General features: G+C 45.9%; 1 protein-coding gene across 1 annotated transcript in view; it reads right to left on the bottom strand.

The window, feature by feature from the left end:
• Positions 1-13,579, bottom strand: part of COG5 (component of oligomeric golgi complex 5) — a 1,467,851-nt gene that overhangs the window by 388,173 nt on the left and 1,066,099 nt on the right. The window lies entirely within an intron of this gene.

The raw sequence follows: 13,579 nt of genomic DNA, 5'->3' as shown, positions 1-13,579 counted from the left end.
CCGGTGTTCAGTGACACGGTCCAGAAGGGCATTGAGCACTATTTCGAGGTGAACGAGGGCACAACATCCACCAGATCGATTGAATGGGACGCAATGAAAGTGGTGATGAGAGGAGTCTGTATGGGAGGTTTCATGAATGCAAGGGCGACAGTGCTGACGGACCTGGAGCGGGCTGAGGGTGTTCTCCGGGACCTGGAACGGCGTAGGCCTGAGCGACCGGATCTGCAGGGCCGACTAATAGAAGCGAAGGAGGAGGTGGCGTCGCACACGGAGAGGTTGCGGTGCTTTGACTACAAGCTATATCTTACCAAGGTGCATGAGGAGAGGGATAAAGTGGGCACGCTGCTGGCAAGACTTGCCAACCCGGAACCGCGGGGTTGCCCGATATTGAGCATTAAGCTGAACTCGGGGGAGGTGGTCCACTCGCAGACGGCGGTTTTGCAACGCTTTCAGTCATACTACACGACTTTATATGAGAGCCAGCTGGAGGTGGATGCAGAGGCGATAGGTGAATATCTGGACTCTGTTCGGCTCCCGGTGATAGATGACGAAATGGCCAAGGGCCTCGGTGGCCCGATAACCCTAACGGAGATTCGGGTGGCCATTAGGCGGATGGCTAAAAACAAAACGCCGGGGGTGGACGGTCTGCCGGTTGAGTTCTATGTGAAATATATAGACGTTCTGGCGCCACGGCTCTTGGAGGTGTATTCCGAAGCCCTGACCCTAGGCTGCCTTCCTCAGTCAATGAGGGAAGCCTTAGTGGTGCCGCTATTGAAACCGGGTAAGGAGGCCCTGGATGTTACGTCGTATAGACCGTTGTCTATGCTTACGGTAGACTACAAGATCTTAAGCTGTATCCTGGCCACTAGATTACTGCCGCACATGACCTCGTTGGTTCACGCTGACCAGGCAGGGTTCATCCCTACCAGGAATACATCCATTAATATTCGCCGCCTGATCCACATCTTGGACAGTGCTCTGGACTCGGACGCCAAACCTGCGGTACTGTCGGTGGACATTGAGAAGGCCTTCGATAGCTTGGAGTGGAAGTACCTGGATAAGGTGTTGGAGAAGTTTGGCCTAGGTAACGGCTTTGGCCGTTGGACGAAGGTGCTCTACTCTGCTGCTACTGCGAGAGTACGACTGGGGTCAGTTATATCACCCGACTACCCGGTATGCAGGGGGACAAGACAGGGCTGCTCGCTATCCCCTCTCCTGTTTGCTTTAGCGATGGAGCCACTAGCAGCACAGGCGAGAACGGGAGAGTGGTACACAGGAGTTTGGAATGATGGGGACACCCATCACATCTAGCTATATACGGATGACCTGTTGCTCTATTTGGAGGATACAACACGGGCTCTCGGGGGGGCTATGGAGATGCTCTCTCGCTTTGGAGGGTATTCGGGTCTCAGGGTAAACTGGACTAAAACTTGCGTCTTCCCGTTGAGGGCGGGGGTGGCATATCCCCCTCACGCGGTGGAAGTGGCCTGGGAAGACAAGTGCTTCACCTACCTAGGAGTCCGGGTTTACCACGAGGCTGTGAATCTGCTGGAAGGGAATGTAGGTCGCTGCATACGGGCATTAAGGGGGTGCATGTCCTTTTGGGCCTCCCTTCCTCTGTCAGTGCAGGGCCGAGTTGCATTGCTGAAGATGGTGGCACTGCCCAGGCTACTTTATTATTTTCGAACATTACCGATATGGATCCTTCAGCGGATCTTCAAAGACCTGAGATCAATGATTATTGCGTTCCTTTGGGGCCAGGGTAGGCGAAGAGTGGCACTGCAAACGATGATCAGACCTAAGTTGGAGGGAGGACTGGCGGTTCCTGATTTTGAACTGTATTATTTAGCGGCCCAATTGCAGATCCTGACGCAGCACATTGCGAGAGAATTCAGGGGCCCGGACCATGGGCGCGGAAAGGGTATCCAGAGGTATATCCTATCTTATATAGTCATGCAGCAGACATTGAGGCAGAAAGATCTCACCATTGAGGAGAACACCCTTCGGCTGTGCTGGCGCAAGAGCCTAACGAGGGCTAAAGCCGCGCGACCGTATGCCCCGGAGATCCCTATCGGGATGTTGACTGCGCTACCACATGGAGGCGACTGGTCCCCATTGTCGGAATGGGAGGAATTGGGATTGCAGATGGTGGGAGACCTATACGTGGATGGGGTGTTAGCCCCCTTTGGGGTACTACAGGGCCAGTTTGGTCTTCCGGATGGGAGCTACCTTTTGCATGCCGCCATTACAGCGGCGATTCAAAAACACTGGAAGACAGGATTGACCGAGCCGGACACGACCGCGGCCTGCCAGTATGTGGTGATGGCAGCGGGTATGATCAAGGCGGTGACTTGCATTCACTCGCGAATGCTGAGTGAGGGCGTTGAACCGCTCACGGCGCTAAAAAGTAAATGGGAGGAGAGTATAGGTAAACCCATACCAGACACGGTCTGGGGACACATCCTGCATCGAACATGGAAAGGCTGCAGGAATGCCCGCTTCCAGCTGGTGCATTTTTACGTACTGCATAGGGCATATTTGACACCAGGAAAACTGCGACGGCACTTTCAGGTGCAGGAGGCGGCATGTCCGAGATGCCTGGCAATCGGAGTCGAGCTGGATCATATGCTGTGGGGCTGCCCGAAGTTAGGGACGTACTGGCCTGAGGTGGGCGAGCTCCTGAACGCGGTCACGGACAGAGAGGTAGAGTTCGACATGGCGGCGTGTTTGCTGCTTTGGTTTCCCCACACGGCGAAAACAAAAATTACGAGCAAGTTTATTGACATGGGACTTATGCTGGCACAGAGGGAGATCACCTGGCACTGGAAATCCAGGGAGGGTCCGTCGGTCCGGAGGTGGACGAATGAGCTTTTGAAGTGGTCAAGATGTGAGAGTGTGATCAGAATGCGGCAGGCTACGAGAACTGGTAATGAGAGGACCCTGGAATTGGCGAGGGCTTGGGAGATGGTTGTGCAGGCCCTGAGTGATTATCTGACAGTGGATGATGAGGAAGAATAACTGGAGAGTGGAAGATCGAAGGCCTAACCCTGTTAAGCAGCGACACATCCTGGAAGGATTAGGGATATCACCCACACCAGCAGCAATCGGGAGGGGGAGGTAGGGGGGGTTCCTGGGGCACCGTAGTAGTGATAGGGTGGATGTATGGTATTGGGGGGTTCACCTGGCCTGTATGGGAGAGGGAATTCCGAAAGCGCAAATGGGCCCCGGTGGAATGGTGGTAGGTAAGCGCTGATAGATGGTTGTCGTGGTGGGGCGCCAACACTGACGGTGGGGGGGGTGCGAGGGAGTTGGGGGGATGAAAAGCGGATACGTAAATTGTGTTGTGGACTTGAAACACCTTGGATGGGTACGATGACCAACGGATGGACCCCATTAAAGCGCCGCCCGGCCTCTGGGATGTGGGCTGAATGGCTGTGTCCAACTTTAAGGATGTTTAGAGTTTACATTACGGGTATATGAAGGTCGACAGACCTAGATGTTTTGTTCCTAATTCTGCAATAAAAACATATTTTTAAAAAAAAACTGACTCTGGCCCTATCCGAAAGTATCATTGGCCCATGTATTGTGCATCTGTCTTGATTTCGAGTGGGAAAGGCGATTCTGGCTTAAGCCATTATTTTGAGAGCTGAACATTCGGCTGTTTCAGGAGACAATTAAACACTACTTCCAGGATAGGGAGTGCAGGCTCACGACATGCTTTGTGAAGTTGATGGCTGCAAGATCTGTTTCATTGGCGAACTCCTGGACCTCTCCAAGCGCAGCCCCTCTATGAAATTTTTTCAACGCACACCTGGCATTTGCACTTTGAACTTATTTTCAGAATTTTTCCTCTAAGTTTTAAAGATCTGATATATGTTCCGGTTTTATACGAGTATCCCTCTGCAATGTATGGAATGCATGTGTTTTATAAAAATGTGAATGGTTTTAATTAACTATCAAATTAAGATATTCATTACTATTATTACCTACAGGAAATATACACAAAAGAATATCTGCTGTAAAATACCAGAAAGGAAGAGGAATTTTTCATTCCCAAAGTAGGGCACAAAGTTGCCAATCTTTTGCTCGTCGGGCAAGGAACACAAATGACATATGGCACATGGGCTAATGGAATAACAGCACTTGTGGTGAATAGAGTTTTAGTTCTCCTACTCCATGACTGTCCTTTTTTTATTCCCAAAGTCCTGGATGTTTACTGGCCAATTTTCCTTAGCCACCTTGTTTGTAGGTTCCTTTTCCAGATGTCATCTTCTGTGCCATCTACGTGATCACTATTTCTACAGGCTGTTATTGATGATTGCCCTCATTATCTAGGGACCTCAACCCTACAAGGTAAATTATTTTTATCTAGAAATTAAATGGACATTGTGAGAAGCCAATCAGCAAATCCTCAAGAGAAGCTTTGAAACTAGATTCAGTGATCACTGAAACAACTGGAGGTGTGAGGTTTGTTCGATGGATTAATGGGCAGTCTGTGGTTAAAGGGTACTATTGTTTATCACATGTATCTCAAGGTCCCACAAACTACTGCACTCTGACTAGATAGCCAATTATACTTCGGACTGTCCCACAAGAAGAGAGAATGTAGAGAGTAAAAGTTGGTCTTAGTTAGGGCAGCTAAATTTCAAAGGTCTTTATCTCCCAGTGGAGGCCTTGTCACCTAGACACTCCCATGTTACTGATGTGGAATGCATACACTGTAAGCTGCTGAGTTTATCTTACATATCCAAGAACTATAGGTCTATGCCTGGAAGGACTCCAAATATGCATATTGGCCCAGAGTGCATTTGAATATCTATTTTGAGGAAAATATTCTGTGTGGTGTCAAGAGATATTATAACATAAGCCAAAATAAGGAAGATATTGTAAACTATTCTGAAAGAGTTTAGCACCCACAAACATGGAAATCTGATGTGAAACTAAAAATCTTAAATGATGAATTTAAAGGGGTATTTGATTCTTTGTCCCAAAACAGGGGGACTCGGAATGGAGAAAGGGTGATAATTTGACTTTTCTAGAAACTTGAAGTACTTACCTTTCCCAAAGATGGAAGTAGTGGAGAGAAGACCTAACTGGAACTACAGCCCGCTTTATCACTACATGTGCAGACAAAGGATTGGGTATTATTTAAGGAACAGGTTAGCTATATCAGGAGGGTTCCTCAACAAGAGCAAGATTTACTGACTCATTCAAAAATTCATGAAAAGACAGGAGGAAATATAAACCGCGTCAACAGATGAATGGTGAGGTGGAAGCACTGCCATCTAACTTTATGGTGCCAAACGACAATTCACTGGTGCCTATCCTACTTCCCCTCAGTGAGCGGTGCATCTAACAGGCTGTCTGCAGCCAATGGATCTGAAGGTCAGATCAGATAAGCCCTAGATGGGTTATGCTAGAGGAAGGCAGAGTCATGGCAGTAGCTACAACAAACAGTAGTGGAAAGAAGTGTGCTAAAGGACTGCGTTATTGAATCAGGCACACTAAATATCTGTGTCAATGATATTAATCTCATTTAAACTAAAAGGTATATTGATAGCCTCTCATTTACAAGGAGAACTTTTAACACAGGAAAGACCCTTTCATGTGACTCTGTTCAATAACTCAGCATACTTCATATCTGTACGCTGAACAGTGTTCATGAATGTGTGCCACTCAGAAGCAGTTATGGGCAGTGGGCACAGGGAGTTCACTCGAAATCACATTGTCTTAGGAATAGATAATGCATACCCTTGAAACCAACGACAAAGAGATAGGCATGGAGTCAAAACTCAGGTTCTCAAGATGTGCAAGATCTCATTGTCCAGCTGAGTCCTATTTGTGGGAATTAAATGTTGCTGTCTGAAAAGCACATCCCTTCCATTGCCTCAGCTGATGAGAGAGGATAGCTGAAGAAAATGAGCGGTTCATGAAGAATGGGAGAGGGTGACGATTTCTCTAGATATACTTCACTATGAGAGACCTGAACTGACAGAAGCAGGATATGGTTATTTCATCTGTGAAGTGAATAGAGAGACGGAACCTTAAGGCAACCTTTATAAATAGGCAGCCAAGGAGACAGATATGAGGATATCACAAGTGAAACAGACTCTAGAGAGAAGGTTAGAAAAGGCCTGGGCAAACGCTTCCCTCTTGTCCTACAGAGATATTTACACTAAACTGAACTCAACAAAACCAGAGGAAACAGGGACAGATCTAGTCGGCCTGATTATTGGAGCTAAGACTGTTTTTTGAAAGAAAAAAATTTGCAGCCTGAAATAAAGGATGGCATTGTATCCTAGACTCAAACTCAACTGTTTTTTAAATATCCTTCAAAGCTTTACTCCAGCAAATCACCTATAGACCAGATTCTGAGCTATATTTTAAAATACCTATGAGAAGTGCATTTTATTTTAATTTTATTTTATTTAAAAGGTTTTATATAGTGCTGGCTGGACCAAAAGATATTCCTCCATTGTTTGGGTCAGGGAGGATTAAAAGTTTATAAAAGAATAAACAAGCAAACCAGAAAACAGGGCCATAGCGATGTATTCTCGAATGTGCTAGAGGATTTGGATGTATACTTCAAACCCAGAGTATGTGTGGGTATACAAAGATACACATTCTTCTATAGAAAACAGGGCAAAGAGGAGTCCATTGAAGATTTTATTGCATCTTTAAAAAATCTAGCACTGACATGTTGATTTGGTGACCTGCATGATAAACAAATTCTTGACCTGATAGTCATGCATGCAGCAAACCAAATATACAAGCGAATCTATGGGTAAAAGGAAAAGCATCTTTGCAGGAGGTAACTGACGTAATCAAAAGAGAAGAACTAACAGGGAGATGTGCAAAAGCAGTAATATCGGAAAAAAATAGAAGGCTCGTAAGGAAACAGAAACGGTTGCCAAAGAGCTAACAGCAAGAAACCTGTGAAACAAAAAGATTATAAGAAAAACCAAGAGGAGACATGAAAACCAATAATTAACCAGAAAAAACAGGGTGCGCAAATAACAAGATGGTAGATGTTACAGGTGCTGCCACAGTTTACATTATTGTGGAAAAGTAAATTTTGCCATGTTCTGTGTCCCTACGTGTCATCCATCATATGTTATGTGTGCATGACCAATATGCATATGTTATTCCCCATGTCCGATTCAAGACGCAATTATAGTTGTGTCCACCTCTGATATGCCATTTCCTAGTCCTCATGAGTAATATGAGTATCAGGCCTATGTAAAGTTATGTTGCCACGTTTCTTAGTGTGCACGTTATTTCATTATAAAGTCCCCGTTTCTAGGCCTCAACAGGGCCCGGACATCAGATTCAGCTCCTGTCTCCTGAACCCTCGCTGAGGAGCGATCCAGCCCCCACCTGTATCCTCAACCTTTCACTTACTTCCTGCCTCGCAGTGCCCGGTGCAGCTTGGCTCTGCCTCTGAGTCTGCCAAGACTATGTTATGATTCCAGCTATCAGTTTAGTCCTCCTTCTCTGCATTCCTAAGCTACTGAACTGCATCAATAGTTTCCGTCATTGTCTAGCCTATGCGGCTCCATGTTAGAGAAATACTGCATTTAATGGTCATTTAATATTCTTCATCACGTACTACATGTAGAATAATGCATGGTCCAGTCTTAGAGTCAGTTAGCTTTTCCCCTCATGACTTCTAGTTTATATCAACATGTTCCCTAAACATCAGATACTAGATAGGGTTTAGGTACATGTCGCTCCGACCCTCCAGACTTTAGTCTCTGCTCCTAGCACAGAGTTCATAGCCCCCAGCTTCTCCTAGTAACACGTCATTGTCAGTTTGCGCACACCACCAGGTTAGAGGTCCCGGCTCCTTAGGTAGCCCCCTCCAATGTTTCCGCCCATTTCATGACATATTCTATTACGTTTGCATCACATGTCTATGTATACGCCCTGTTACACCTCCTTTGTACCCTTATCTTTCGTGACTGCTACACGTCACACCTACTGCTCCACCCACTGCTACGCCCATTGCAATGTAATGCTATGTGTTTGCGTTATGTATATATGCTCATGTAATGTTATTAAATGTTAGAGCTAGCCATTCCAGATCCGGTCCCCGGCAGCTGCCGGGCCATGCTAGTCCTTGCCATTCTGTTCCTATGCAGGTTATCCTGTCCCTGTCCTTTATGCTGTAATAAACCTGCAAAACTCCCACTACCTCGAATCTTGACTCTTATTTTATTGAGCTATCTGTTATTCATTCATTCATTCAAAAATAGATCCGGTATTATTTATTTATATACCACATAATGGCGCCCGAACAGGGACTTGCCCTTTCCCCACGCGTCGGTGAAGCCACGCCGACCCCCTGACCCTCTGCAGTCGTGACGGAACTCTTCTGCGCAGTGGCAGATATTTCTGCTCAAGTATCCCTCAGGCCCACGGAGGAGACGGAGGAGGCGGTCCAGCATCCAGACGAGACGGTGGAGGAACGCGGCGAGTCCCGACCAGAGCCCAAGCCAAGAGTCCAAGGTCCGAGGTATCCGGAGGTCCACCCGTAACTGAAGTCCGAAGTCCGAAGTTCGTCGTCCGTCGTCGTAGCAGTCCAGTCCAGTCCGAGGCCTTCCGTTCTTGCTGCCCGGTGAGTACCGTTACTGGGGTGGTATCTAGACAGGGTCAATTTAATTGACTCTGGTCTGTGGGTTGGTGGTACACAGTCCCACAAACGAAGTGTCCACTTCGGTGGATGCGGGTCCTGACGTGTCTCATTAAGAGACCGGTAAGTTTCGTACTGTTTCAGCAGTGCATCTAGTTCCTGTTCTAGTCAGTTCTGTTCTCGAGAAAATTCATGTATTCTGTGTTCCGTATTCCAGGTAGTATTTCTGTTCGAACTGTTATTTTAAATGTTTTTCATGTATTTCAATGTCGTGGTATGAATGGGGTATAAGTATCGTGTTCATTGTGTATTGTATTGTGTCTAGATTATAGTTCAGTCATGCCCATATTTTCCAAGTTACGTCAGTTAAAAACTAGAAAGGGTCTGCTGGAAGCAGCAGTTCCCGTCCCGCCCAGGGACAGTCCAGGTCACTTTATGTATCAGAAGCATGGCATAAGCGCCATATTGTATCTAGATTTATGGGTAGAGTATACCAAACAGTTAGAAGAAAAGTATAGATGGCCCGTATCGGGTACATGGGATGCCGAATGCATCATGCGAGTAGAGGAGGCATTATGGAAAAAGAAAGCCAGACAATCACAGAAAGACGCCATCGAGCTATGGCGCAAAGAAGCTCATAAAAGAACCGAAAAAGAAATCAGAAAGTCGGAACTAAGTAGAGAATCCCAAGAGCGAGCCCAAGAAAAAGAATTAATCGAGATAGGTGAACGAGTCAAAGCTGAACAATCAGACAGACAGAGGAATGCCCTCATTAAGGGTATGTATCCTCTTCTTGCCGAGGGCTTGCCAAAAGCGACCCTGGAGGCATCCAGTAATTTTCCGCCACCATTAGTTCCGACCAAGCTACGTCACAAACCGACCGCAGCTGATATTTTTATTTCGTCCTATCTGGACGACACAGTCCCAGAATATGCAAATCCTGTCCGCACTCCGCCCGTCCCTGTAAACCAGGTAATTCCTGCTCCCCCAGATACCGGGGTGCCCTTAACAGCCCCCCCGGGTCAGCCCGCCATACAAGTCCAGCCCACGTTACAATTACCCACCCTGCCAGGACGAAAAGCATCAGTTGATGATTCTAGTTTAGGGGCCGCAGGAGGAGGTCCTCCTCAAACCCCGCCGCCATACAAGCGTTTATCAGCACTCGAATTACATGCTCAAGCATCACAGCGTACTCCTAAGAGTAATAAGTCTGTTGCAGAGATCAGGCAAACCCTTGGCGAATGTGTCTATGACCCAGTTCCAGGCGAGTTTAATATGGTTTTATATTCCGTACGCGTAAGGAGAGTGACCGAGTATCTAGTCACCCTGCCGAATATGAAAGAAGATCTAGACAGGATATATCGTTTCATCCGTACAGGGGATGACCCACAAAGTATTAGTGATGCCATGTCTCAAAGGAAAGCCGAGATTCAGCGCATGATATTAAAGTTCTTAATTAATTGTCTAATAAGAGAACAAGATTATCCGTCTAAAGACCCGGAAGAAATGAAAACCCTAACAAAGTGGAGTGATAATATAGCCGAAGGAAAGCACAATACCATTGGTGCCATGGAAAGTATGTACAAGAAAATCCGTAGAGAGATAATAAAGATACACGAACAGCGTAAAGCAGCACAAGTAAGCGAGAAAGAAAGTACCTCTGATCCTGAAGAGGAAGACTATGAGAATACCGCCAGAATAGCGTATGTAGGAAAATCTAGATTTCCAGATCGACATTTACGTCTAGAACACAAGTCTATTTTCCATCATCCAGCACCAGAACAAGGTTCCCTAGAACAAGTATTTCAAGCTACCGATCACATTCTGAAATCACGAATCGGTTATAGTGAGTTAAGTACTATGCATGAACAGGAACTAGTCCGATCAGCAGTCAGATGGATTACTGATTCTACCACTTTTCCAGACGAAATAGTGGCACAAATGTTTCTGAAAATGCCCCCAGCCGAGCAGCGACTGGTGGGTATGTATATGATTCAGCACCTCATTACTCTGTATGAGGGTCAGCACTCTGATCCAGGCCCGTTACATGATATCCTGAACGAGTTACTCCAGTATAGATGGAGAGGTCTAGGTACCGATTTAATTAGTGTCATTCTAGAACAACATCATAAATATAGAACATTCTTGAACCCGCATTTCGTTCATGTCTCACCCCCAGAAAGTAAACCATTTTACATGGAAAGACAGAATCCGTTACGAGAAGTCCACCCAGTCAGAGGAGCGGGTGGCGAAATGCAGCGAGTGTTTGTATACACTCCGATAACAAAGATGGAACTCCTCGAAATGAAGAAATTAATTCCCTGTCATGATAAAGATCCAGCAGGGTTCCATAGAGAATTAAAAGACATGCTCCGTATGGGAGAATACACATACCCGGATATAATTAAGATGTTAAAGGTTCTGTTGCCCGCAGGGGTGTATGAAAAGCTAAAGGAAAAAGAATGGGAGGTGGGAGAGAAAAAGATAGATTGGGCAGTCCTAGAAGCAGAAGATAAGATACGTGTACCAGGTACTGGTCTTGGAGAGAAATGTAAAGAATTACCAGAATTATTGATTCAAGTTTTACCCAGATTATTGACAACTAGAAAGGAAGACTGGGATGCAATCTCAGCCTGTAAACAGAAACAAGATGAAGATATTAGTGATTTTTATTCTAGGTTTGAAAAGTGCTTTAGTATCAACAGTGGTCTCAAGACAAGTAGTGAGTCATACCCTCACCTTTTCGTTACCAAATTAGTCGAGAATTCAAGCCCACAAGTTAAAAACCGAGTTCTGAAAGTCGAAAGCACCTGGCAAGCTAATACCCCGTCCCAGATGCTCCAGATGCTCCAGTATCACCAGAATAGAATCAGAGAAGAACAAGAACACGAAAGAAAACGTATGAAAGATACGAAAATGAAAGTACTAGTTGCACAATCTGTTCCTCAAGACAGTCAGAAGAGGGGTCCGAATCAAGTCAGTCATCCTGCAGCTCCCGTTAAAGGGAACTGCAATTATTGTAAACAGCCAGGTCATTTTATAAATGAGTGTGCAGTTCTGAAACACAACATAGCTACTGGTAAGACTAAAGAAAGACCACGTCCGCCTAGACAAGAACAGGTTTCACAGATTCCTCAGTCACAGAATGCACCACAGACAGTTACAGCATCGCAGCCTATTGCTGCAACACAGCATGTTACATCGCAGATGTACCAGTATGCACAGTCTGAGTATCCAGAGTACCAGCCATATTCATGAAACAGCCTAGAGAGGGAGGTAGGCTTGCCTCTCATCGAGATACCTGTAGATCAAGAAGGTCCCTACGTTCACAGTCAAGTATTAGGGAAAGACAGAAAGTTTTTGATTGATACAGGGGCAAGTAGGACCACAATTAGTCACGCCGAAGTTCCAGGGGCTCCGCTCTCAGGCTCTAGAAATGTTTCCCTTGGATTTTCAGGAAAGCCTATCGTGAATGAGATTTCAAAGCCAGTCACTCTAGAAGTAGGTCCATTGTCCCGCACTACTGATCTGTTACTTACTAAGTCATGTCCGGAAAACCTATTAGGCATTAAGACATTGAAAGAGTTAGGTGCAGTTATATGTTGTTCCCCTGAGGGAATGCGATTGTTCCTACGTGACTTTAAGGGTCACTATGTATTACGAGATTTTGATCCCAGACTGTCTAAAGTTCCGCAGCATTTATGGGCGCAAGGTCCAACTGATGTAGGTTACATGCAAATCACACCCCATCGTGTGACTCTCAAGCCAGGTGTAGTGTTACCCCGAATCAGACAGTATAGATTGCCACCTGAGGCTGTAGCAGCCTTATCCAAAATTATAGACGAGCTCATGGCTCAAGGAGTAGTTGTAGAAACTGACTCCAATGTATGTAACTCTCCGATCATTCCAGTCATGAAACGTACTGATCCAAATGCACCCCCAGTATATCGATTAGTGATTGATTTACGAGAACTTAACAAATGTATTATTCCTCAGTACCCAGTTGTCCCAGATATCTCTTCCCTATTGACAGCCATTGATTCCGAAGCCATGTTCTTTACTGTAATCGATCTTAAGAATGCATTTTTTAGTGTTCCGATTCATCCAGACAGCCAGTTTCTTTTCGGATTTTGTTTAAATGGAAGGAGCTATATGTTTACACGAGCTCCTCAAGGTTTCACAGAAAGCCCTAGTATTTACAGTCAAGCACTTAAGAGACAACTTGACAACATTCATATGCCAACTGACACTGCCCTGCTCCAGTATGTCGATGATCTACTGATCTCAGCCCGTTCTGAACGTGACTGCGAGCGAGCGTCACTGACGGTTCTGTATTTCCTAGCCGAGATGGGGCACAAGGTGTCCCCTTCGAAGCTTCAATTCTGTGTCCAGCAAGTGGTCTACTTAGGACACTTACTGTCCAAGAGGGGTAGGCAGTTGACACCAGACCGTATCCAGTTGATAGCGAGTCTTCCTCAGCCCAGAACCCAGAAGGAGGTGCGTGCTTTTATCGGCCTTACTTCTTATTGCAGACAATGGATTCCACAGTATGCATTTCTAGCCAAGCCACTGATACAGTTAACGACACAGGAGGCAGTCGCAATGACTGTCCTCCCTTGGACATCTGAACATACACTTAGTTTCAACGAGTTAAAGAAAGCTTTATGTCAAGCTCCAGTCCTAGCTACACCGAACTACAGTAAGCCTTTTACACTCTTCGTCACTGAACGCGAAGGTACAGCATTATCTGTCCTTACACAAGATCAAGCAGGACAATACAAGCCGTGTGCTTACTTTTCTAGCACATTAGATCCAGTCGCCCAGGCTCTGCCTGCGTGCCTCAAGTCAGTTGCAGCCACAGCACTAGCTATCAGACAAAGTGATTCCATAGTCTTAGGACATACCTTGACAGTACAAGTTCCACACTCCGTGGAAGTTCTTTTAAAC

The sequence above is a fragment of the Lissotriton helveticus genome, chromosome 1_1 (assembly GCF_964261635.1).
Source record: "Lissotriton helveticus chromosome 1_1, aLisHel1.1, whole genome shotgun sequence".
Lineage (NCBI taxonomy): Eukaryota > Metazoa > Chordata > Amphibia > Caudata > Salamandridae > Lissotriton > Lissotriton helveticus.
The sequence above is the reverse complement of the archived record's forward strand: the minus strand, read 5'-3'. Positions and strand labels throughout refer to the sequence as shown.